General features: G+C 38.8%; 1 protein-coding gene across 4 annotated transcripts in view; it reads right to left on the bottom strand.

Moving 5' to 3' along the window:
- Positions 1 to 27,440, bottom strand: part of PLCB4 (phospholipase C beta 4) — a 234,272-nt gene that overhangs the window by 104,162 nt on the left and 102,670 nt on the right. The window contains exon 4 of one of the 4 annotated variants that reach the window (XM_080407727.1): positions 1,545 to 1,763. The exons of the other annotated variants lie outside the window; for them this stretch is intronic. The gene's annotated coding sequence lies outside the window, so the exon portion shown is untranslated. The remainder of the gene's footprint in view (positions 1 to 1,544; positions 1,764 to 27,440) is intronic. 4 annotated transcript variants of the gene reach the window in all.

The following is a 27,440-nucleotide window of genomic DNA, read 5'->3' as shown; positions in this document are numbered from 1 at the left end:
TGTATGCAGAAACAACATTCATCACCAATTGTTCAGGAAAAACACAGCCCCTTTAGACAAACTGGAAGTCAAGGGATCTGGGTTAAAGCTGATGTTTAGCCAGGCTGCTCTGGAGTCCTGAATGGACACTTTGCCATTTCCCATTTTCCTTTTTTCTCCCCTCTAAAGAATGAGGCTAGCAAGACTTGTCTTAATTACACACTTAGTGATGCTAATTATTTACCTACATGGAGAGTTTGAAAACACTGATAGCAAGACATCCCAAAGCTAAAAGTTATGTTATACACATTATATAATCACCAATAACATCCAGTATTAAACTGGCTAATAAACAACTATGTATTTTGCTGAAGATGAAATCGCCACAGTTCTAAGCACAATATATAAGGCTAAAAATAAAATGCTGCCTATCATTTGGAAATCTAAAAGCCCCCTTTCCAGCAGCACAGTTGTCCAAACATGGACAGCCATGTTTAAGATATACCAGGTTATCAACTATTTATAGCTTTAACTTCCTAGAGTTTCAAGAGGAAAAGCAACCGGTTCTGAACTTAAATTACTATTATTACTTCCTTATCATAGGTAGGTGGCAGGGTAAGCATTTCTTGTAAATTTGTTTCAGCCAGATTTCTTTTTAAATGGCTGTTGTACCACTGCTCAGAAGCCCTAAAAGCAATGGAGACAGAGCAAGAAACACTGTGCAGGTGATGGAACCACAGATTATTTTTTTTTTTAAAAAGGTACCAATTTTTTAGCTGAGAAGTTCATAGTTAACCATAAACAGAAGATGGGGGTGCATAAAATACAGCATCACAGTCTCTTTCACTAATCCCTGTCTCAGAGAAACCATGCAGTCTGCATATACATTTCTACTGATCAAATATTAAAACAACTCTCTTGACATTGTGCTATGGTTCCTGTCACATCAGTCATGATTGAATTGATGATTGTCTCTTTGGGGTAAAATGAGACTGTGTGAGACATCTGATGTAAGTTTATCTGATAAAACAGTTTAAAGTGCTAATATACTCATTACTGAGGTATTCAGTTATTTACATTACTTGAGAATGATGTCACTAATTTTTTTTCTGAATATTAACGTATGGCCTGTCTAAAAAATAGGACAAACCCAGGCATGTCAGCTATTGAAGAGAGGGTGGAAGAGTGTTGCAAGCCAGCAGCCTCTCCAAATCTTTGTGCTGTATCCATTTTGGCTGTTCAGCTATTCACAATATATATAAGAAAATTTCTGGAAGAAAGGCATCTCAATTTTTGTATTGCTCCAAATGGATGATTTGACACAGTGTTCCAAAAGGGATAAAAATAAAAGTGTTGGTATGTAACCTATTTGTCCAGGATGAAGACAAAAAAGGAGAGCCAGTCTGCCAATCAGGACTGCTGGTATGGCATGCTGGCATACACAACCCATTTTGAACACTTATTTGACATCTCATAATAAACAACAGGCTTTACAGCATGCTGAGAGGTTCAGTTTATTCAGATTTTTCTGGACCAGCTGGAGATACCAGAGTCAGAGGACTTACTTTCTCTAAATTCCTAACATTAAGATGCAATTCAATGTTGAACAGCAGGAAAGAAAAGGGGAAGCTGTTACTCCTCCAAGTCTCTTCATCACTGTTCTTTACTGTCACCTGCTGCTTGGACCTCCACTTCTACCGGGGTGAACTGGGACACTCATACCGAGACGGGTACAGAAGGGAACATGCTCACACAGAAGATAAGCACTGCTTTCTCTTCTCTCCCTAGAAAGGTGAGAGTATGCACATCATCATGCTGGAATATGAAGACATTCTTGATTCTGGACAACCATTAGGGGAGAAAAATATTAAACAGGTATGTGCAGAAGACACAAGAATTGAAATGAGGAGGAAGGAACTAAGAACAGAAAAAATACAGAAAGCAGGTATGGGGTGTCTGACACTGATGCTGCTTCAACAGAATAATGGAGTGTCCAAGCAGGCCATATAGCTAAAATGAAAAGGGAAGGCGGCAGCATCTTCACAATGCTAGAACAGTAGGCTGTTTGGATACCATTTGGATGAAATGGAAGCAGTTTGGGATAGCACAAGCCAAGATATTTTTAGAGATTATTCCAAGTATGAAGCTGGGTTTCTGCAGTAAGGCTGGAAAGGAAGGAACAGGGTGCAATATACATTAAGACTGACCAACAAAACAAAACACTGGTGTCTATGTGTGTGGGGTAAAGAAGTGGCAAGAACAGTGCCAGCATTCCAGGCAACAGGAGCATGGGATTATTTATTGTGACAGCTCCAGAGTGGGAATGGCAGGGCTCCCAGAGACAAGAGTTCAGCATTCTCCTGTACTGCAGACTATCCAAGGGCTGTGTGGACAAAATGCCTGGGAAGGTGAAAGAACTGATTCTAGACAAGAGTGTGGAGGTCAAAGGCAGAGGAGTCTGTTTGGAAGCCATCAGATGCAGTAGAAATCAGCAGATGCAACTTGTTAGACAAAAAAAAAAAATGATAAAAGGACCCTAGCAGACAGAAAGAAAATGTTTTGCCATTTGCACTGGCTGCATGCACTGAAGTGTTCTGTGGTACTTATACCAATGCTACCACTATCCACTCTGGCCTCCTGCAACTTCGGAACAAGTGGCACATGCATTTATCAAGTATGGTGCCGGTCAAAATCAATAGCAGTGTCACACACGAAGCACAGCAGACCCCACAGAAAGTGAGGATAACATTTTCACTTGTCTAAAGCCAGCTTTGCTTTGTATTCCACCATTAAGCATTTCCAGCATAATAACTACCATTACAAAGAATAAAAACTTGGGCCCAGAAGGCTTTTCCCATAAGAAAACTGGTCAGCTAGTTCAGACTGCTTTTCTTCCTGTCACATACCTATTAAATGCTCCAGACTGTTTAATGTGATAAAAATGTCTAGACTGTTCTTTGACTGAAAGCTTAAAGAAGAAAGCTCTTTGCCCTTGGCTAGCAAACCTCTTTGCTCCTTCCTTGCTAAGCACAATGATGTGCATGCTATACTGCTGCAAGCCACACTTTCTGCATACATACAACGAATGCATTCCTGGTATCTTTATAAAACTTCTGGGATTTTAGAGACAAGCCCAGGGAAAAGGTGAAGAATATACATATTATATGTGTGTATATATATATACACAGTATCTTATATATACCTAATATGACAAATATATATTTTAAAACAAATATATGTATTTCTATAAAATATAACATATAATTTATATGCAACGTGAAGAATTTAGATATACTGTGTATATATACAGTATATATGTACAATACTGTGTAGTGTTGCTTTGTAATGAAAAGTCTGGAGCTTATAATCAAATTGCAGATGTTATTGAGAAGATGATGACAGAGCACCTCTCACAGTCCAGTGCCTAAGAAAAGCAGAAATATAACTGAAGAAGCTCTGTTAAGATTGATAGAGCAAGATGCTTTGCTGAAGCAAGCAGTAAAGGTAAAGTTTAGGCAAGAAATCCCAATGGGCACATTAGAAAAAGCATTACCACATGTGAATCAGTGCATTCAATGCTTTGTGGTTCCTAGCTGCCTTAGTCTTTAGCAGCTGCTTATTTTTATATAACAAAACTTCTGACATAATTATAATCACTCTAAACATAGATGCAAGCATATAATTTATACTAAAAATATCTCTTGACAGTGAAATTACCCAGCTTAACTGGTACACACCCTTCAGTCCTGATTTTTAGGCTCTATAAATCTGCATCTGTGCAGTGGGTCATAGTCAAGGAACAGGTGCATCTGATTCTTGTCAGCATGTGCAACTTGTATGTTGGAAACTAAGCTGCATACCATGGAAAAAGCTTAAGAAGAAACACTATCTTTGGACTCCATTCATTGTAGCTGACTCCCATAGGAAATACAACTTGCCAAAAGAATTAACAGACAATGTGATGTGACAGAAACCGCTTTGGCACGCTCACCAGTGAATTGTCAAATTACATATCAAAGTTCCACTTCCCATCTTCCTGCACCCCATTTGTTCCCAGAGCAGTCCTAACATCCTGAGGATAATTTTTGAAAAATTATCTTCATCCTCATCCAAGACCCTAACTAACTCTTCTCTGTCATCGAACCACAAAGTGCACTGCCAGTCAGAGGATCTGAAGAAGAGAGAACTGACCACTCCACAAGAAAACAATCAAGGACTTGGGAATACCTACAGGAAGGTTGTTACAAGGGAAGAAAATGGCAGCTTTTCCACATTAAAAATCTGTGAGCAGAAAGATCTGTACAGTAAAAGTACTACCCCATCACTGAGCACTTCTGGTTTCCAGTCTCCTTAAATTACTATTTTTCTGAGTCAGAATGCTCCCCTCTGTTAAAAAAAAGAATGGGGTTTTTCATCACAAGGAAAGGTGATTCTGTTGTATAACTACACATTATAGGTGAGTTACACTTTACAAATTGAAAGCTTGCATCAGGAAGGTTGTACTTTGGGGTTTGTTTCTTTTTTTCTTTGCTTGTTTTCTTAAAATAAATATTAATATAGGGTTTAGATCAATAAATACTTCTTTTTGTCAGCACACTCTTGCAATCTTTGTTTCTGCACAGTTCCCATGCATGTTAGAGGGTGCTCTGCAGAATCCTGGCACTGCTGAATTAAACCCCTTCTTTGCTCCATACATGCAGTTCTATTGGGCATCTGAGTGAAATAGCATATGTATGGAAAAGGGAATAGGCCCAGCTGGTGTTTCTCTGGAAAGCCCCATGCCTTCCCAAGTCATACTGACAGTGGTCAGCAAGTTGTTTTCTGGGTAGTGGTTTGGTTTGCTTTGCTTTCAGGTGGGATTTTGGTTGTTGTTTTGGGGTGTGGGGGCTTTTTCCTGTTTGTTTTTTGGTTTTTTTTTTATGATGAGCAGCTGGCAGAAGCCTCCTGAAGGCAGGCACCCAGGCTGTGCTTACTGAGGTACCAGTTTGTTGGCAAGGTTTTTTGGATAAGAGACAAAAGCAGCACAGAGAATAGGCTACTGCTTCTCCTGAAACAGAAGTGGCTGGCACAGAAGCAGAAAGAACAGATTTTATAGTTGTAGCTTTCCCTTCCAAAGTTGCATTTCTACGGTATTCTCAAAAATTCTCGATAGCATGGGCTAGGTAAGTGTTAATAATATTGTTCACTGCAGTATACAACCTAACACACAAAGATCTGTGTGTAAGAAAGCATGAACTGTGCTACCTCAGAGTATCCTTGGTTAACCACATTAAGACACACAACCTATTAGGATTTGTAAAAGGGCAGAGCAGTGGACACCACCGTTTTCAAGTTAACTGTTAGCAGTGTGTGCTGGAGACACTTATCAGAGGTAACCAGAGTAACCTAACTGCAGACAAAACGGGAAAATTCAACAGACAGCTGCTTGTTCAGAAAGCCAGCAAAAAACCATGAGCCCTTTTGGAGTAGTCAGGGACGATAAAAGGAGTCAATCCAACTCCCTCTCACTGAAAAGAGCAGTCCTAACCCCTCGCTTCTTCCTTTTGGATGGATCCATTTCCTGCTAGCCCAAGTGATCCCAGCTTAGCCAGTTCATCTGTGTATGGTGGTGGAAAGCTATTCACTTCTTAATTTCTGCTAGCTTTGTGCACTGTATCCTTGGTCACACAGGCATCAGGTCGTGACCAGAACCAGCATAAAGGAAAGACTGGTAGCATGTGGCTGAGAGAAGATGAGAGAAGCGAGAGCACCAACAATTTTGGTGGCAGCAAACTGTGATAACTGGGCCAGCCAAGCTGGTATCACACACACCACTGGGAAAGACTATTGTGATTTTGAAAACTGGTTGGCTGTGAGTATGCTTTCTCTCAGCATTGATTCTCTGCAATACCTTTTGTCAGAACTATTGGTCTGATTTACCCATTTTCAAACAAGTTTGCTCTTTCTGTAAATTTTACAACAGACCGCAAACTCTGCTCTAAGTAGAAACTTAACCTGTTTACAAAGGCATATAAGAACTAGCTCACTGTAACATAAAAAAGCAAAACCACAGCTACAGCTACCATAGCTAGTAAATTGAAATGTTTTCAGGAGCTGGTTTTTTTCTTTTTAATAAATCCTGTGTGAACAAAAAAGATAGCAGAACTATTAAGCAGAACAAAGACGGACAAAATTTATTCTTAGTTCGTTTTTGAAGCTATAGTTAAAGAACCACTTGATTGTAAAGTTCAAGACAGTAATATTGAAAATCAGGTTGAATATAAGGTCATGCAGGTACTGGATGTGATAACCAGAGAAACCGCACTTTCTATTGGAAATCCAAACTCACACAAAGATAAGAAAGAATAAGTTACTCAGGCAAACGCATCACTGTGGCAGAACTATCAGATCTAGGCAACAAAGGCTGCTCTTTTCAAGCTTCTGTAAGGGACAGTAATGTTATAATTAAAGAAATAAGACCTCCTTTTGCCTTTTGACTGGGTCCTGATAGGCACAAAGTACTATCATTTCTATCCAAACCTACCTTTCTTAAGAAGTTTTGGCTTTGTTTTGGAGGAGAAGTATGAAACCAGGATATAAACCAGGTTGATATATGCCAGGACAAAAACTGCCACAAGATCCAAAGCTAACAAAAAGGTACAACTATAAATAAAAGTTCCAGACATGCTACCTGAACCACTACTACTGTAGTCTCTGGCATGTGCCACAAATTGAACTTGAGGAACACAAAGTCTAACAGCAATACTACACTGCAAAGCAAAGCCACCCACTCTGTAATCCTATCTGTGGCTGAAATTAAGACATGTCCCCACAGACTTGCTTCAGAGGTAAAATGCCATAAGACCAGTTTACACATTTATAAAAAATATTCTTGACAATTTTGTGCTATATGTTTAAAATTTCAGTCAATGTTAAACAAGAATTTTTTTTTTTTAAAATGAAGGGTTTTTTCCTTGTTTTCACACATGGGCTTTAAGACACATCCCTTTCTTCCTACATCAAGAGTACAGAGGATTCTTGGAGAATGTGATGCCTCAATCCACCATTCTGTTCACACACAAAAATCTTCCGGCATGAATTAAGTGATTTTTCCAACTGGAACTAGGTGGTCTCTGAGCAGTAACCTTGGTCAAAGATCAGATGTACCTGATACACAAGCTGGTAACAGCGAAAAAGTAGCTCAGACTACAACAGCACAGAATTTTTCATTCAAGTCTTCAGTGGATACATTTCTGCTGTGCAGCATAACATGTAGATGTGCAAGCAAGCTCTGAGCTGGCAGTGCTGTGCCATGTTTTCTGGGGTCTAGAAGCAACTTCACTGTGCAGGTTAATTTAGTCCACTTCTCAGCCACACAGAGCTCCACATTACTACAGCTAGGCTGCTTCCACCTCATTCAGTGCCTGCCCAGGGATCTTAAGTATTTCTACCCATTATGGTATGTATGTAGGGCAAACACACCTTCTGCTGCAACACTAGCGTGCATGCTGCTTTGCAGTACATTTACAGTCACTCAAAACAGGCTGGCTGAAACCCTTAAAATATCACAAAGCAATCTTTGAAGCAATCAGAGATTGTTTTAGACTATAGTAATATTCTCACTCTTCAGTAACACTTGCCTTTGTTCAGAATAACAGCCCGCAGTTGCTGAATCCTCCATACATTATTCCATACTAGTAGTATTGATGTAATACTCAGTTTCACAACACAGAAACAGCACCTGTCCCCCTAAATAACAAACCAAGATGGTGAAAATGCAAGTCTTCAATAGCTTTCGGTCTTCCAACTATGAGCCTCTCCAGGCAGGTGCGCTACAAGGTAAGATTACTTCAGCAAAGCACAGGTTAAACCCAAACCCCAGGTTTGAACTCTAGCCTCTGAAACTGAAAGTTTACTTCAACAAAACCATTGTTGAAAGATTAAGTTTCAACTGCAACTCCGGAAAATAAAGCAAATTCAGCCGTGAGAAAGCACACATTTTTCCGCACTGACTCTGACCCGTGTTAGCTTACAAATCACCTCTTAGGAAGGACCCAAGAGAACCAACCCCATAAGGCGTTTGTCCTGTTCCCATGTAAGCAACCCACTTGCTAGATGCAAGTGACCCATCTCAAAAACATCTTGAATGGCATGTCAAACCTATTTTTTTTCATATTCTGTAAAAGACATAAGTAAACGATTACAAGTGCTAACAGTCAACATACAGAGAAGAAATAAAACTCTTCGGTCAACTTCAGAGAAAAGGCCAGTGTCCCTATTACAAACAAAGGGACAGAGAAGTGCGATAGCGGGACACCTGAGAAGTGTGAAGGATCCAAGTCCTGCTCATTCTGCTGGCAGAAGATCAGCCAGTATAACCCGTGTGAGAGACTTCATTTCATCACAATTTTCACATTTTCTGCTTCACCCAAAGCCCTTGGAAATCTGACCTGATTGTCTCCGAAATATCATTCAGATTAGAGACAAATAAATGAATGCAAACACACACACATAAATTTTAGTTATTCCTTTTGGATACTTTCTGAGAATTTAGTTTGCATGGTTTCATACAGTTCTGGCTGCATGAAGAGTTTGAAGCTCTACCAGTAACAGGTATTTCTCATGAGTATAATGTACTCTGAGGCAGTTGCATGTCACAAGTGATACAAGCCATCTGAAGCATCAGTGGCATTATATTTTGTTCATCTGATAGAGGAAGAAAAAAAAAAAGTTGCTTGCCAAACATCTGAGATAGGTGTAAAATGAATCTCACAGAAGAGAGCTTATAGGTTAAAAAAAAAAAAAGGAAAACCAACTAAAAACCCAACAATATAGATCTAGCAGAACGAAAGAGGGATGCTGGATCCAGAATCACTAACCTGGGAAATTTCCAGATAAAGATTAGCCAGTATCATTTGGTTTCACTGTGAAAATTTTGCTCAGCTCTTAATTATAAGCCATTTATAAAAGGTCTTTGCATGGTTTCAATGTAAATACAGTCAAATATTTTTTTAACATAGAGTTCTGATGCTGAATGGAAGTATGACAAGAAAATACAGCTGTAGAATGTCACAGAGACTGAAAACCCAGTGGATATATACCTTGACGAAGAACCAGAGGATCTGGTTTAACTTTTGATTTTCCTCCCAGGGCAGTCCCACCTGCTTAATGAAATTTATGCCTTACTAGCAAGTCTCACTAAACTGCATTGCCTGTTTTGTGTATTGAATTCATTTACAATAGAATGTTACCTCAAAGCATACAGAACCTAGAGATCCAGAGATACAGCAGAAGGAATCAATGGTCTTAAATTAAGAACCATTTGATGTTTTTAGCTTAATTTCAGCATATTGCATATGCATTCAAATATTCCTTTAAAAAAACCAATAAACAACAAAAAGATTAAGAGGTAGAAGGAAATTTTCCTTTTTACATTCCTTCAGGATTTAAAAATAAAATTCTAGTACAGTAATAAACTTGACTATATACAGCATTGTTCGTTAGATGGTCAGATAGCTTCCCTCAAAAACAGACCCCTCTCAGCGAAGAAAAAGGCTATGAATGGCAGAAAACAGAGATTACCCAAGAGAATAATCTTAGTTATCATCCATCACGCACAATTTATATAGCACAGGGTTTATTTTCATCAGAACACCTAATCTGACACTGCACAACCACTAAACTTCTGCTTCCAGTTAAGTACATATATATACCCAAATAGCCAGCTGGGAGAAGTTTGCTCATTTAAATGTATACAGCTACTTGACCTACAGGTTTGCAAACCACGGGCTACACTTCCACAGGAGCATGGGGATATAATAATGATGATGATGTTTAGTGGAACAGCCAGAATCACCTCAGACTCAGCTAACTCACATTCTTCTTTAAACTACAGTGAATTGTTACTTGTACTACTACTACATGTTTAAATACAATTGCAAATCTGGTCCAAGTAATGCGTGAAATCCAAACCACATGAAAGCACAGCCAGGTCTCTGAAAGTCTGGTTCCACCAAAGGTACACTGAGGACGCTGCCATTTTCTTCCTGGCATCAAAATTCTACCTGGATCACCCAGTCCACTGCTCTGAACGTCACAAATGCTTACTAACAATTTTTCTTGACTTCTTCATAAGGTCAACTTTCTGAATGTCACACACTGCCACAGTACCTACCATATTCTTCCAGGACAGCCTGGAAGATCTTTCCAAGTATAAAGCATATGTTTTTGGCTCTTGTCATCATGGGATTTACCCCATTCTATTTTGAGAATTACGCCCACAGAAATGTCTAACAGATTTCCACTATCATACTAGTTAAAGATTAAATAAGCACCCCACTTCTACTTCATTTTGGCACTCTTCAATTATAGCTAGCAAAATTGTCATTTCTAATAGCTGAGCCAAGTAAAATTCATAATGTCATCGTGTTGGATCTGCAATATTTTCATGTTAACTTGCAGGTTTCTCATTCATTCTTATTCCACGCTTCGAATATGCTTCAATCCAGAACCGGTTTCCTGAGATACATTCCACATATTCATAATCTAAATGCCACAGAGGAATCTGTAATTTATAGCAAGACTTAAACTTTTGGCCTAGTTCTGTAATTCCCTCTATATTAAATCATCGTTATTAGATACTCTTACTGTGAGTGGTTTACCAGAATGGTCATTGCCTGAAAATACAGCTTCAGTCATATTAAAGGTAGCAAGTTTTATTCCTATTGGCAGTGAACTCTTAACAGTGGGGAACAATACAAATAGATTGGACAGATTAAAATCAATATGAAGATATCATCAAGTATAGTAGCATATCAAAGTGTCACTGTAAAAAGATGTGACTAGTGGTGAACTACAGTTATGAAGCATAAACACTAGCTTCACTTTAATCTGTTTTTTTTTTCAGCATAAACCCTTGCTGTCGTCTACATGCTTGGAAAAATTAACAAGTACAGCTTCTGCTACTAGATAAGAACTTAGCTTTTGGGTAGCTTTACTTCAAATTCTTTCTCTGTACAAAATTAGTAAACTTTGCTAAAATCAACATTTAGTAACTAAAGGGTCCAAAGTAATCAGAAAGTTTTATCTTCTGATGTGCTGCCAACCACATTCAAAATGGCCTGTGCCTTAACAGCGTATTTTAGTATTTTATATATAAACATGTATACATATATATAAAGATTATATTTATATAAAATATGCATTATTCAATGCATAGAGACTGTTTTGAAAGGCCTCATTTTATTGGTTAACCGTTTAAAATTTTTTCTACACAATTTAATTGTTTTTAAAGGATTTAGAAGATTGCAAGTCTTGGGCAAAGGGACACAGCTGTTAGTTGTAACAAATGATTGACAATAAATCTCAGTAAGTCAGTAAATATCTGATTTCAGGCAGTTTTGCAGATCTCTGAATGTTAACGTATAACAATTTCAACACATCTTTGTTAAATTAATGACATGAGCTTAATGAAAGATGTGTTTAAAAGGTGTGTGCATTTTTCAGATAGAAAGCCACCAAATTCTACAGTACTAAATAAACAGAAATTTGCATCTTTTGAATGTTTATTTAGAAAGAAGTTTTCATCAGAATACCTCTTCCTTCCAAAAAACCAAAACCAAACCCAAATAAAACCCCAAAAAGACATTAAGCCCTTGTATGGAAGGAGACTCAGAAGAGTCATCTACTCTATTAACAAGCCCCTGAAAAGGCCAAACCCATGCCATTTTGATTGATATGACTAAGTGTTGCACAAACACCTTTAGTGCTCCAAAGGCAACAAACTCTGCAAGCAACCTATTCACATGCTTCACTGTCCTTTACCCTGAAAAAGTTTTTCCTTGTTTAAGTAATCCCCACTTCAAGAGATTTCCATATATTTTACCTTAGACACCACGGTACATGGATTTTTTCCTTCTCTTTTTGCAGAAACCTCTCAAGTAATTAAAACACATGGATAACCAATGATCAATCTTCCCATGATCATTTTCAGACTGTAATCTATCTAAAAGTTATTCAACTGATCAAATGATCTAATGTTAGGGATGACTAATGAGAGAGACAGATGACAACATGCTCACGCCACACAGTGTTTAGGACAGGCAGTTAATCTGCTTCATTGCCTGGTTGTCACTTTATGGAAAAAAGTAATGTCACAACTGACAAAGACAATAACAACAGTAATAACAGTAAAAATAATAACAATAATAATAAATCAATTGGAAACTTGGAAGCACCCAGCAGAAAGCAGAGAAACACAGCAGACAAAGCCTCATAATGCTTTTAAGTACTCAGGGCAAGATATTGGAGTGAATTTTCACATCTGTGCTTTTGTTGTAGAGTGCTGGCATGTTAGCAGACACTTGGCATCCAAAAACGAATGATTCTTTGGAACCCCAGACACAGCCTAGACCTCTGCTGGGATACAAGCAGGCAGGTAATTGGAAGGTGACATGCTGAAAATACACTTCCATACTGCTCATGAAGCACAGGTATTTTTGCTTGTCTGATGCAATTCACCAAGTCTGCCTACAAGAACTCCAGATGGTTGACGGAAGAAAAAAACAAAACACTCCCATAGGAGATCTGTCCATGCATGTGCAGAAAAGAACTGCAGATCCCACCGGCACTGTCCTGAAGTACAACAGATATCTGGACAAGTCCAGCAACCTGTAACCTACCCCACAGCACAGAGGGAGGCACCAAAACTGGCCACTGCATGAGCCTCCAACGATATGTCATATGTTTGCTGCACAATTGTAACAAACAGGATGTCTCGTAGAGGCCTCAGGTAGGGGCAAATACCAAGAACATTAATTTTGGGAGAGAGTGAGCAGTCATCGCTTGCTCTCCATGCACTACATTTGCAACAAGGGACAGCAACGGACATCAGTACAGTCAGTATAAAACTGACACCCAATGGTGTCTAGTTCTGTACCTTAATGGCCATTGAGGAAATGGACAGTTACGAGGCAAGGCTTAAGGAAGGGAAACTTCAACAAAAAAACCAAGATGCTACTGTATTTACAAAATAGTATCCTGTGGATAATGACTACTACCACCTCCCTTTGTGAATGGCTGGTATTTTTTGTTTTCAACTACACACATTTTTGAGTGACAAATTTGAAACAAACTCTTGAAGCAATGAAGTTTTTCAGTTTCCATCTAAAGCTGTTTCTGAATAGTTGCATTGCTGTTTGGTGCTGCTCGTCACGAGTCACGCTGTAGATGTATAAGACTGAAAAGAGGCAATGAACATGGCTGCTTAGCAAATGTTTAGTGCTACTCTGTAGTTATTGTCCCTTAGCAATCTCAGAGCACACAGAAACATTGTTAATGTCAAAAGACAAAAAATAGCACTGGACACAGATAAGTTATCAGTTTTTCTAACCGATGACTGAATGCAATCAAAAATCCAACTAGCAATCTGAATAAAAAGACTCTATTGTTTCTAGGCTAAACAATCCTAGTTCACTCAGTCTTTCCTCTTTTCTCATACTCTAATTATACTGTCTCTCTCCTTTAAACTCCTTGTCCAGGGATCACACTTCTTCTGAGGTACTGTGCCCAACACTGGGTAGTCCAACAAATTTTTCCTAGAATTTTGTTACCCTAAACTTAGGAAGCACAAAAACTCCAATAATTACTATTCATAAATCATGTGGAAGACTAGTAATAAAAAACCCAATCCAAAACAAAACCAAAAAACCCAATACCAAGACAGGCATGATAGTTAGCTTTACTACTGGACTTGCATTAACCTGTCTCAATTTCTTAAGACACCTAGTAGTACCTACCTTCCCTTCAGGCTCTTTGAAAACTCAGCAGTAGATATTAATTCAAGAACTCAGGAAAGTTCACAGTACTTTATTTTTTTTTCCCACCCAAACACAAATGGTAATTAAAAATACTGATTTCCAGTATGGCCTATAATCAGGAACTGAGATGCGCAGGCTGTCAGAAATGACAAAACACACGTGCTGTGACAGCTAAGATATCAGCATGTGCTGCGCCAGTGGACAGAAGTGATTTTGAAAGGCCAGCATCCCATTTTATGCAACTTGGCTGGGAATACTTTGCTTAAAGAATGGACCATTACAAGTTTGAAAGAAAACTGGTACATGTTTTTGCTACATAAGTTTCCAGTTTACACAATTATGACATACTTTTCCTTTTTAAATTTAGTCTAACTGGTTTGAAATTAATTATTATAAGAATGCAAAAAAAAAAAAAAAAAAAAAAAAAGGAACACAATCCTTTACAGGCTACAACAAAATAGCATAGTTCCAGACTGGGGCTTTTAGTGGTTTAAAACAAAAAACAAATTGGGGACCAAAGCACTTTTCCACACAATATTTACTATCATGTTTAGGTCACTGAAATAAATTATTGTATTTGCATGAGATTTACTACCTAAAATTTTCAATCCAGCTTCAGCCTAGATTAAAAAGATGCAAGGAATGAAGGAAGAATGAGAACACATGAGCTTTTTTAGACAGATCTACATGTAGTCCCAACTAAACAAAGACGTGATTAGCAAGGTCCAACTATGTTGCCAATACTATGACTTAAAAATACTTACAAAGAGTTAACTACATATATTAGAGTTAGTTTCACCTAGCAACTACTCTGTGTCTTGAGGGTGGTATTCTGCTTATGCTGGTATTTACCAGACTGATGCTTGTCGAAATAAATTGAAATAGGGCTTCAGTTCATCATTTCTTAAAAGACGCAACAAGGGAACATCTGCTAAGCAAAGAAATACACAGAATATACTGATCTTTTGAACTCCAATTACTTACTTGTGTATTTGTTTAACATTTAACAGGGAAAGAACACTATTGTTTAACCATTAAACATAATGAAAAAGAAGTCAGTTTTCTCAATTTGAAATTGCAATATCTCTGGTCATTCAAGCGCTGTAGTAAGATGACAGACAGGCAACCAACAACGTATAATTAGTTGACCTACACATTCCTCTCGATTCTCAAAGCTTATTATAAATAACATGTAGACATTAATCCTTCCGGACCGTGGCTTAAGGCATGTTTTGGGTTTTGGGCTTTTTTTTGTTGTTTTTTTTTTTTTTTTTTTAATGGCATCTAGACAGCTAAAGCATGCAGCTGAAGAAGGAATCTTCAATGACATCAGCATGTTTCAATTAATAGAACTGGCTGGCTAATAGTTGCCAGTGCTTATGCCTGTATTTAGATTTATTTGATAGTTGCAGTAAAATTAACGAGTTAACACATATTGAGAGTGTTCCTAGGATTTGGACCAAGCTACTGAGGAGAAACAGAACTTCTTGACCACACTCCTTTTCCTGTTAGCTTAAATATGGCCACATCCCAGAACTCTGAGATTTAAATAATTTACACGCAGCCAAAATGTTCCTGTACCCTATATACAAACTCTCACAAGAATTTCAATGGGAAATTAAAGTGCACTACTACTGTCTCTAACAGCAGCACGCAGTTTAGAATAAGCACAATGCAAAACTGATAATCACAATGGAAGATAATCACACTCATTTACTAATGTAACTGAGAACTCTATATAGTCTTCTCTTTTTTTAAGCATAATGAATTTGCATAAATTAATATTCCTATGATCACTTCACCTCAGTTTAATTACTCTCCCAAGAGAATATCACATGCATAACCAGTGCCAGCTATACTCTCTGATTCATAGTTTAAACACGTAAAATCATCTCTTTACTTCTGAGAAAGAAGAGGAAAACCCGCATTACAGATGGCAAAATTACATGACGCAGGGAAGGTGACAAATCTAGGTTTACCAACCCTTGAATTACACTGAATGGTTTTTAACTTGAACACCTTTTGGAATGCTGCCAAGGATCTAGTATCAAGGGATACTTTAGAGCAACATATTCTGCATGCAAAAGTGCCAAGAGAGTATGTTTGAGAAATTAAATCATTCTGTTCCACTATTCAGCACTCACGGAAGCCTGAGAGTCTGGAAGGCTGGTAATTAGCTAATTTGCATGGACTCTGTGTAGAACAGTATTTAAAAGAATTCCAGCAGTATAATCTTTAAGGGGCAAGACAGCCTAGCCCAACTGGCTAGCGAGCTTGCATATTTTGTCAACCCTCTGTCTGAGGCAAGACAAGCCGTTTTTAGCTGTACAAGGATGGGTGGGTAGATTTCTGAAAATAGCTACATCTGCAGTTTTACAGCTAAATATCTAATTTCCTCACAAAGAGTCTAATCACTCTCCCATTTAAATGGGCTGCAAAAGCTAGATCAAGAAAAGGAATGAATCCAACTCTCATTCCAATATCCCTGTAGGAAAATAGGCATTGTTCTTGGGTTTCTCCAGTACAGGAAAAGTACTAGGGCAGTCAAAGTTGAAGTCAGGAGGACAACTGCTTCAGGTGCTATAGTGCAGCACACAGGCTCTATGGATGCTGTGCTAGCCCTTGGAAATACCACAGACTTCTCTATTTATCTATTAAATAACATTAAGCCATAGCCCAATAATTCAGAATTATCAGGTACTAAGTACTGCTTGTCCATGACAACCTCATTTTCAGGGAAAATTTACATTCCAACACCAACCAGCAGAGCTGGAAGAAAGTGATCACCAGTGTGTAGAGACACCTGTCTGTGCCTAGGCCTCAGCAGCACAACTGCTAGCTTGCACTGCTGGAGACCAAATTAGAAGCCTGGTAAAATCTGATCCTCACTTCTCCATCACTCCTCAACACAGTGTAAGTCTCCCACACAGTCTTTTAACTACAAAGTCCTAGGTACCTGTTGGGAGTTTGCTAGGCTGTGCTGACCCACCTCAGAACAGATCTGCCCCCCAAAAGTTTTGCATTGAAAAGGATAGTGCGTTTTCACACCCTCCCTTCCCTGTCCCACCACCACTTCGATTGACTTTGCTAACAACCACCAACTGGAAAAGAAAGTAACCCTGCAATCCAAGGGGCCTCTTAGAGTTTATTTGTTGCTTTGATATTTTCTTTCAAAAGAAATGGAAGGTTGAAGTTAAAGCATTTCTTCAGTCAATTTTCTTTGAGAAGGAGTATTTTGGAGTAATTTCCTACAGGTGGTAATAAGTTACATCTCTACAGATTTTCAGATAGTGCAGGTGAGGGTTTTATTTCAAAATACAAAAATTACTTTTCCTGTATATGATGTTTTATCTTCCCAAGCTCTAGTTCTCCAGCTTTAGGCCATCTCTTTCTGAGGTTTGCAATGGTAAAATCATGGTAAGTTAAGCATGAGACCTTAGCTGCCACAAACTATTATTTTACATAGAAAAGGAGAACAGTTGTAACTGCATGCACCTCTGTTTTCACACTACTAATGATCTGCACATGGCCTTCAAGACTGTGGTATACTATCTGTCTATAAGGTGATCAATTCTGTATATGCAACACGCATTTGAGAAGTAATACTCTTTCTGATGATACGGCTTCATATCCTGCTTATGAAACACCAGCCCGAAAACTGTTTTCAAAGTTACACAAATATTACATCAAATCTACTACGCAAACATCTATTTTGGAATCCTGACAAGGAACTAACTTTTAATGCTTCCATAACATTTGCAAGTTGGAAAAAAAAAAAAAAAGAAAGAAGTGTTCTGCGTCAACAGGATCCTCCTCCTTCATGGAAATTAAGTGCCAAAAATAAATATGGAATTCCCTCATGTGGCCCTGCTGTTTTCCCATAGACAAAAAAAAAAAAAAAAAAAAAAAAAAAGAGAAGTCTATGCTTGAATTTTAAAGCAACAAAAAACTTACATTGCAGAAGGAAAAAAAAATGCTACCTATTTCTACCAGTTTTTAAGGTTTCAAATTATCTGCATGAGGTAACCTGATAAAGTACAGCACTTTAGGTGAAATGAAGGTTACAGATATTACCCCGTAGCTTTAACTGAGAATAGCTGAACAGAAAACAGACAAGCTTTGGACACTGAAGCCATATTTTTAGGACTGAATCACAAATAGCAAAGTTGAACCTAAATGCAGGTTATATTTGAGCTTTTTTTGCCCTTGATCTTCTGCTAATCTTTCTGACAACATTTGCAGCAACACCTCCTAGTCCCTAGGGTGAAGATGGCAATTCTCTAGAGGACCAATAACACAGGCACAGAAGAATGTACTGGCTTAACTGCTGGTATTCTTCTATGATAAAACACAATTGCAACTTGATGGAAACTAATTTTCACCCATTATTACCAAACATCACTAGGTAAGGCAGCTCTCCTCTCCTGTTTCCAGGGTCTGTATGTATAAACGCCTGGTGCCCTCTCTGCACCTTCCACACACACCTCGAAACATCTCCCTCTTCTGATTGTTCTCTCCTCTGTTCAGACATCCTCCATCTCTCCACAGACTCCCTGTATTGCTGAGTTGGCGAGTTTCTCTGCTGTTATTTGAGCCACTTGGCCTCCATTCCAGACTCTCACATCTACCTCATTTTTCCTCCTTTATCACCCTGTTTGCTTCATCCCTTTGTCTCCTTTCTCCAAATACAAATTGATTGTGTCCTTCAAATTGTGACTCCACTATTTATTCCAGTTTCTGCCCACCCCCACCTCCCCTCTCATCTTTTAAATAGCTCAGGAACACTGAAACTTGTGTGCAGCAGAAATACAGAGTTAACATTTTCCTACTTCAATATTAGCACTACAAGGATAAAGAAAGAAGGGAGAGGCCATAGCATGTTCACTGCTCACTCATTCAAAATCTCTGGAGAATTTAGGTGTAAAACTGAGTATAAAAGGAACACTCTTACAAAAGCCTAAAACTTTGTCAAACTTGGATGGTTTTCTGTGTAGAATGTATTTTGTAGAATCATAGAACGGTTTGGATTGGAAGGGACCTTAAAGATCACCTAGTTCCAGCCCCCTGCCACAGGCAGGGACACCTTCCACCAGCCCCAGCTGCTCCTAGCCCCATCCAACCCGTCCCTGAACACTTCTCCAGGGATGGGGCACCCACAGCTTCTCTGGGCAGCCTGTGCCGGTGCCTCGCCACCCTCACAGTACAGAATTTCTTCCTAATATCTAATCTAAATCTACACTTGTTCAGCTTAAAGCCATCACCCCTTGTCCTATCGCTACATACCCCTTGTCAAAAGTCCCTCTCCAGCTTTCCTGAGGGTCCCTTCAGGTACTGGAAGCTGCCAGAGGGTCTGCCCGGAGCCTTCGCTTCTCCAGTTGAACCACCCCAACTCTCTCAGCCATCACTGACTCAGTATCACTTTGACCACACCTTTTATTGAGTACAACCTCCAAGAGCCAGAGACCGTTTAATTCTGCATATGTTAGAGCACCTTCAAGGCTCTTAATATAGAACAAATTGTAAAAGTGAACTTTTTTACTAACTTCAGGGTTTTTCCCATGCAGAAGCAAAACACTAATTTTTATAAACTTAAGAACATACAGACACATCAGGGTTCTTCATGCTAATACATCAGAACATAAATCAAAAAATACTTAAATAAAAATGTTTCTTTGTTAAGAGTATGTCAGGAACTTCTTAGGTGTTGGTATGTTTTGCGATGTAGGCAATATACAAATCTTGGACTAACTGAATTACTTGATCCTAAAAGTGAAAACTCCTGCAGCAAACAAACAGTATTATGTTGGCATAGTGAAGTTGATTAAAAAAACTTCAGAGTATCACATGTCAACTTACAAGACCCTGTTCTAAAATGATGAGATGGCTGAAGAGCGTGGGAAAAATGTGTTAGCTGCACCTGCAAAACTCTGCATGCAGACATTCATGCTGAGGGTAAACAAGTAGTCAGCCATGCAGCTATTTGCAGACTGTGCACTTACAAATGGCCACTTCCATGTATAAATGCTGGACCTGAAGGCACAACATTCATGCCTCTAAACTGAAAAACTGAAATAAGCCTAATATCACAGACTGTCCACGTGAGACATCAAGCACTAGAAGTCCTAGGTCTCATTCCTATAGAATCAGAGCCCCTCCTTATTCCTGCCAACCAAGGTCTAACACTGCTACAGTTCAAGGTAGATGGTCTGAAATTCCTTTTTAGTACTTTATGTATCTGCCTTTCCAGTACCAGTTTTGTGAGGCTACTGTACAAAATAAACTTGCTTCTTGGGGAAAGGGAAAACAGTTTTTTAAAACAACAACAACAAGCATTAATGATTTGCTAAATGGGTTGCCCCTCTTTTCTACTTTTTCTGTCCAAAATCAGTTGTTCCAACAGGTTTGGTGCCTCCCACTAGCAGTCAGTCTCCAAGCAGAGGTATGAAAGTCAGTGCCTACCAAAGGCTCTGTCATTGCCAAAACTGCTGGCACAATGGGCAAACTGAAGAAACGGGTGAGGCCAGAAGATAAGGAGGTAGAAAGAGACATCTGGGTGTTCTTTTTTTACAGCAAAATATCATAAAAAGCAACATTAAAAAAAGATGCTATGCTCTGCTGCAAGCTTAGTGATTCCTATCTCTGTGTCAGGCCATTAATTTATATTTGGTTAAGTAAACTTTGTATTTGGTCAAGTAAACTCAGCATACCAAAACACTGACAAACATGGTACGTTAGTAACAGAACAGAGTCAAAAAGCATTGTTTGAAGGGAGAAATTTAGAAGGATGGAAGGATACTTGCATATAAAGTGTCAATCAATTACATAACTATTTACATGACTCAGTAGATGTGAAAAATTACTCTCCTGAAGGAATGCGCTTAAAACCATACGGAATAATATTCTTTCTCCATAGCTCCTCTACTCTGCACTTTCTCTGTCCACTTAAACACAGTGGTGCTTGAACACTGTTATGGATTACAGAACATTTAATTAAACCTGAATCTCTCACAGGAAATAACAAGACTGCAGCCTGTAGCTGTTTCATGCAGGCTTCACTTCCCACACTGAGATAACCCCTGCTATCCAAGCACAAAACTTGGTAACCCACTAAGCCCAGACCTGCAAATAGACTGTATTGCTTCATAGGACATAATCCCGCAACAGAATTTCCCCCTTTTTAAGTCAAGTAATACACAAAAGCTTCAGCCCTCCAGGTAATGGTCGGACACTTAAAACTGCATTACTGTAAAATAGTCATATAGCCTATGTTCCTACAGGGACAGATTTTCAAAATGGCTCAATATTTAAGGCTTCAAAAGAATTTCACTCCTTTTTAGGCTCATGAGTGAAGAGTGTGAATTTTCAAGTGCTCAGCACCCAGTGAGAACAAACAGTCCTGTTCGGATCACTTGTATAGCAATTGGCCATTTCTCAGAGGACATTATCAAAAGCTGTTCCAGCTTTGTTCTTTTCAACAGCACTGCTGCCTAATGGCACCAAACATTTCCTGCAAAATAAAGATAGGCTTACTTAGCTTTTCAAAATAATCAATTTGAAAAACTGGGGCATAGAACATGTGGAATGTATTAACTTATCCTGATTTTCAGGAGGAATCAGATGGTTTGTACAAGAGTAGGCCATTCCCTCGCTGTGTAAGCTGTGCATTTCAGGAATTTAGAAACTGGCCTGGAGGAAAAAATAATTTGTTTTCTGCTAATCTAACACATAAAAGGATCTGAGCTCAGAGGTGCTTCACCACTTTGCTTTCTAAAAAATAAATTCTCTAAAATATGAGTACATTTTGATAATTTGTGCAATTTATTAAAGCAAGTTTACATAGTCTGGTGCTTCCCTCTACATAAAAGATGTTTGTTACTATTATAGTTAAGAAACAAGAACCAAGTATGGAGACTGAAGCATAGTAGGTACTCCAGAAAAGATTGTTCTCTACTTAAGAATCTTCTGAGAAAAAACAGGCAGAGAGTTGACATTGTTTACCATCATTACTGTTCCTCAGACTGTTCTTCAGTATGTATGTATGCATAAGCACCTTTCAATAGGCAGTGTTACAGAAGCACCAAGTGGCTTAGTAATAAAACTTAATTCAACTTAAGCATAAAATCTTAAGACCTTTTCTCCCCCATTCTTCTTATTTTGAACAAGTCTTTGTCCCCCATTTACTGCTCCAACCTGAATAATAGCCCAAATTTAAGTACTGCTGCTTGACTTTCATTTTGATAAACTTAACTTTACAAGAATCTCTCAAATAACGCATAGCAAATCTGCAGCTGTGGAACTAGGAAAAAACCCTAGCCAGTAATATGGAACCAGCAATCCTTGCAGAGCCGAATTGCTGAGAAGCTACAAAATTTCAGTGGGATTGAGGCACCTTCAGATCTCCTAATCCCTCCCTTTGCAAAAACGGTACATAGGCAATACTGCTTCTAACAAATTTATTTCCTTGGTCAGTAACCTCTCCACAGTGGAGCGGTATTTTAATCTTTGTAAAACTGCAAGTAATGTAACGGTTTTCAAATTCTTAAAGGTCAAATTTTAAGGTTTAAATTATGCCTCCCTAACTTTCACATTTTCTCACTTAGCCACTTCTCCACTCTTATGTCTACTGTCCTTCATGGCAGCTCCTAAACTTCAGAGAACTGAGCAGAGCTATAACTTACTCTAATGTTGATGCTCACACATTGCAGATATACTCTCAGGGAAACCTGGGCATCACCCTTAAGGCAATTCAGTGCAAACAGAAGATATCAGATATTTCAATAAGATAATAAATCATACACAAAATATGCACGTAAAGAGAACAGCAATCAAAGCTGAAACAGATGGTATATGAGATGGTACTGAAATCCTCACTTACAGCAGCACTGAGGTAAACTGCAGGAAAACCAGCACACTGCAAAAGCATTACTTTAGCTCATGTTCAGCACGAATCAAAAGCAAACTGCAATCCACTGAGAAAATGTGCTTCACTATTCTACAAGTTTACAAAAATGCAAAGACTTCACTATAACATTATAGCCTTGTTTTCCAGAAAACTGCACTCAGATGTTGTTCCTCTGACATCATTAATCTCCATGGAAACCTTAGAATAACTGTTGGCCTGAAATAGGTTCTGTCATCCCAGATCAACTCAAAAGTAGTCCAGCAAAAGATCTTAATCATCATATTTTTGGGCTGTACATTTTTACCAGTGAGCACAGCTTAAGAGTTACAATTCCTGCGGCTGCTAGGGTACAGCTTTCATTCCTAATAATCAGAACATATGTAAGGTGAACTGTTTTTCCAGATGAGGCTAAGATACAGAGATTCAAAGATTACCTACTTCTAGAGTAAAATGGAGACTTGAAAAAAGCCCCCAAAGACATGTCTGTATTGAATGTTAGAAGATGATTAAAGCTAGGAGACTAAACTCCTAAAAAACCACTGTATCCCCTTACAAGGGAGCAGGGCAAAGCCAACAGACATTTCTAAAAATATTGATTAAAATTTACTTTTGGGGGTCATCAGGGAAATGATCATTTTAAGTGGACTGCAACCAGATCAGTCACGTAGGGTGGTTCTTCTTCCTTGTCCTCTCAGCCACTCTGTGACTAACATCCCCCTCACCAGTTCAAAGCAGTTGCTCAAGAGATCTTTTACTTTAGCAAACAGGTCCTCTACAAATGAGCTTTGTGCTGTGTTAGACTGACAGATTGAGACATATAGGTAGGCTAAATTTCAGGAAAGCTGTTTTCTTGGCAAGAAGCTATGTATCCAAATGGTTTTGGTAAGGAAAATACACTGTCTGCACATATACAAATGCATAATGTTATAAATATAAACAAGTAGACTTCTTACAGATCAAAATTGAGAAAGTGATCTGTAAAACTGAGATTTGCATAGTTACAAGTGTCACACTGCACTAAAACTTGCTGTCTTGAATGTAACTCAGCCGTTGTTATAAATTTCGAGGGATAATTAACATAAACTGTCATATAAATTTTTCTGAGACGCAACAAAAAAGCAAAGACAAGCAAAAGACAGCAAAAGAAAAAAAAACTAAAATAGAGCCTTACATTTGATTTCATTCATGTTCAACAGTCCTAAAAGGAGTTACCTCCAGCTAAAGCTGCAAGCACTCAAGATGTTTCCAGAAAAAAACCCAACTACCTGACCTCCTGAGGTCTGACCTTTGCAACTTTGACTCCTACAAGCCATTCCCTGATCATAGCTTACTTCTGTTCTGGGCAGAAAACTTCTTTTGTAGTGTATTTGTCCAGTTTCAAACCCAGTGAAATCCTGGGGGCCTCTGTATGTTGGGGTTTTTAAAATAAAATACTAATATGGTAAAACAGAAATGCCTTAATACCGGGTTGTTAACAGGCTCACTAACTTGAGTAACACTGCTGATTGCTAGAAACATCCAAGGTACACTATACGTCTGGGGGTTTTTGTTTGATTGCTTGTTTTACCTCAGCAGCATGCAGATGTGCATAAGCAATACTGGCTGAACTTGGTAGATGACTTGATATCTTTAACAGCTATGTTGAATTTACAAGTTCATTTGTTAATAAGTTGTTAAGTGAAACACTAGAGACCCACAGTGCCTGTGTAGAGAAGTCCACTTAAATCCTTAAGGGGATACAAACACATCCCTAAATGGGAGCTTTGCTGTGTTTTGTAGGCAGCCAATCTGAGATCACAGGCCTTGATTCCATGTCTCTGAACAGTAGGATATAGTCTTTGCTAGCACTGGTCTCCAGTCAAGCCTCAGTTAATAATCAACAAGCCCTCTGCATGCCTCCTAAGTGTCAGGCCCTTTGCATACCTACTCTTTTATGAGGGGAAGGGAAAAGAGAACTGAAGATGTACATTTGAGTAAGATGCTGGACTGGGTGGGACCCTCAGCCAGTAATGGAGGTGTTCAAAGCCACCCACTCTCTAATTCTGTCCCTTCTCCAGCTAACAAGCAGAAATAACAAGGCAGCTGCATGGTGGCATCTGCAGTACTGAAGTGCTGGGGAAAGAAGAGTGCATTTGTCAAAACCTAAAGACTGAATGATGCTAGTTTTACAAGTACGCATCTTTAGGGCGCACAGTAGGCTCTCGCTTTTTCTCACTGTGCAGGAACCAAATACACTCCCCTGTCTTTGTGCTCACTACTGATTACAGGGATACAGTCAACAGGATGGCAACAAACAGAGCTTGTCTAACATGTGAAGAGAGGAAAGCAAGTGCTAGACAGCAACGTCTCTTGCTCCCTCTGGGAGTTCCTTGTAGTTTGGCATACGCTGTGCCTTATGCTTGCTAACAATGTAATGTCATCCATGAAGTTTTGATTTTTGCCTGGAAAAGAAGCAGCCAAACACTGGGGTTTAACTCTTAAGGAAGTATCCATCCAGTAACACAACAACCATACAAAGCCTGATCAAAGGTTCTACCACCAATGGTGGCCACGAGGCGATACCTAGGGGACCATACCTGATTAGACCAAGCATGTAACTATGCTTTTCTCAGAATATTCTGCCGTTTGGTGCTTATAAACTTTAAGCCATTAGCAGCATTTTCGTGTTAAATGGTTTTCTTGGTTTATAACAAATTTTTGTAAGTTTGTATAATCAACTTAAGTGCATAAGAACAAGCTCTAAGTAACACAAAACGAAGCTAGCATTTATATAATCTAACCTGCTAAATCTGACTAAAATTCCATCCTTGGAACCCAGGCACAGACGTCCAAGGAGAGACAGCAGTAGGATTGCTGCCTACGCCTGCCTATCTCTGAATTTTTCCTCCAGGCCTCCCTTCATTTTTACAATGGCCTCAAAACTATGAAACCACTGTGCAACATGAGAATACAAAACCTTTCAACCAGAAGAATGACTCAGTAAATTAGATTAGAACTAGAGCAATAAATTGCTGCTTGTGGGTTTTTTTTCCCCCCTAATTCTGCAAGTCTGGGCCACCTTCCTTTTCTCTGGCTCCTACCTCTGAGATTAAGAAGTTATGAGGCCTTAATAACCCTACTACTAGCATGAAGGAAAAATTGCTTGGTTCCTCCTCCCAATGAGGCTTTTATGAAACATTCAGAATTCACCAGCTCAGCAAACAGAATACAAAACACTGCCTGTAGCAGACAGCATCAAGGTATGACATACTTGAAAAACAGCAAGAAAGTACAAGTAATTTATTTCGGAGCAACTATTGTTAAATTTCACAAAGGGGCTACTCAAGTTTTTGTAACAAACAACATGTCCTGGTTGCTTTTGTTACTCATCCTCACCACCATAAAACATCTCATGCTGGTCTTACAACAATTTAACTGTAACAAACAGAAGCAGCGGGGGGGGGGGGGGTGGGGGGTGGGGGGTGGGGGAATTACAAAGACAACTGAAGTTCCAAGTGTTTCTGAAAGATTGAGGACCAAAAGAGTTAAAATTGGACAGAAAGGTGACATACGTATCCCTGTGAGACAAAAGCTCTGGCTGTATCAGCAGCCTGACATTGCTAGGCAACTCACACTGAAGTGCCAAGGGTATATCAAAAGAAGGTGTTTGTTAATTGCTGTAAAGTCACTGTGTCATTTTATTATACAAGCAGCACTGGACACAACAACAACTGAAATGTTTTAAACACACACTGTATTTTTTAAAAACTGCTTATTTAATATGAGCTGTCATTCCCAGTATTTCCAGCAAAGCTACTGTGCTAAACAGATCTAACCCACTGTGCACAGTACTCTAATACTTGCTATTTCAAGGACATCATGTGCAGGTTTTTACTTTCAGTATTACTGCAAAAAACCTATCTGACTCCAAGAAAGGTTCAAACAAGTTCCAAGCTACCCAATAAAATATTCAAAGCCACCAAGGCCATCATAAGGCTTAATTACAGAATGCAAACACAGTTGATTAAGAGGAGCCTTCACGGCTCACAGAATCTTAGCGGTTTAGCACTGGACTCTGATGCTGAAGTTTTCTTTTAAACATTTATACTTCATCAAGAGCACTTTAAATTAAAATAAGTTCAAATGTAACCTAATCGCTTTTGGTATTTTGAAGTTTAAATAATTGGAGACACATTTTAATTTAGGATACACACACACACGCATCGATCTGCACCAAACCACCACTGCAGCTCAGGAACAATACAAACACTTTCAGAACTCCAGGACAGCCTGGATATTGTTGCTCTACCATAGCCAACTATTTCACTATCCCCTTGATTTCTGAACATCATGTATTCTCTTTGGCCCCATATGAGTACCAAGAAAGACTTCTGTTGCTGTCAGTTGCCATGCTATTGTCAACTATTTCACCCCTTGGGAATACAATACCCACCCACAATTTCTCAAGTTTGTATTAGTCAGCTCTGCCCAGTGCTAGCTGTATTTCCAGGAAAATGGTAACCTTTTTTAACTGTTCTAATCACTGATTTAAGCTTTCATTGTAACAAACATTCAGTTTACGCATTACCAGTAACACTGAAATCATGTACAATGGCAAATGGAAAAGCTAAAACAGAGCAATACTCCGGTATATCCACGGAGAATATGGAGCTGGAAACATGAGATGAGAGAATGCAGTTGTCTGGCCTGGAACCAAACCTATTTTATGGGTGAAAAAGGCAATTCCAGGTAATGGCAGTACCAGGTAGCACTCCCTTTTCCCT

The sequence above is a fragment of the Falco punctatus genome (genome assembly GCF_963210335.1).
Source record: "Falco punctatus genome assembly, chromosome: 12".
NCBI lineage: Eukaryota > Metazoa > Chordata > Aves > Falconiformes > Falconidae > Falco > Falco punctatus.
Note: the sequence above shows the minus strand (reverse complement) of the source record. Positions and strands in the feature narration are given on the sequence as shown.